This window comes from Antrostomus carolinensis, unplaced genomic scaffold, assembly GCF_000700745.2.
Source record: "Antrostomus carolinensis isolate BGI_N321 unplaced genomic scaffold, ASM70074v2 scaffold30005, whole genome shotgun sequence".
NCBI classification, from domain to species: domain Eukaryota; kingdom Metazoa; phylum Chordata; class Aves; order Caprimulgiformes; family Caprimulgidae; genus Antrostomus; species Antrostomus carolinensis.
The window spans coordinates 46124-46703 of record NW_010316195.1 but is presented as its reverse complement, the minus strand read 5'-3'; positions in this window follow the sequence as shown (position 1 = coordinate 46703).

The window sequence follows — 580 nt, the reverse complement described above, 5'->3', positions numbered from 1 at the left end:
GGAGCCAGGCGCCTCCGAAGTTGCTAAATGTGTCATTTATTAAAGCATTCAGGGGGCTTTTCTTTGGCGTTTGCTTGCAAACTCACAAAGGCCGAGCTGCTGTTTGGGGGTCTTTTCTGATGGAAAAAGGGCTCGGAGACCCCCGGCACAAAAGAAATGCTGGCAGTGCTTTCAATGGCCAGGACTCAATGAGGGGGACCCTGTGCGCAGCGGGCGGGGGCGAGGGGCCGCCCGGTGCTGCCTGAAAGGCAGGCCTGAATGTAATGGGGAGATCTGCGTTTATTTGTTGGGATCACATTTAATTAGCTTAGTACAACCCTTGAAAGACAAAGGGACCTCAATCTGGATCCAATCTGAAGCTCGTTTGGAGAGCGAGGGCTCCTGGAAAAGTCAAAAGAGAGAAAGGAGAAAGAAAGGGGAGGCTGGGAGAGAAAGGGGCTGGGGGCCCAGCCAGGTGACTGGCACGCGTGAAACAAGGGGGCCTTTTGGGCACAAGGCAGGGCTCAAAAGGGAGGGAGGAAAATAGCCTCTTCCTCAGGTTTTACCTACTTAAAGCCCCTGAAGGGGCTGGAGCTGAAAA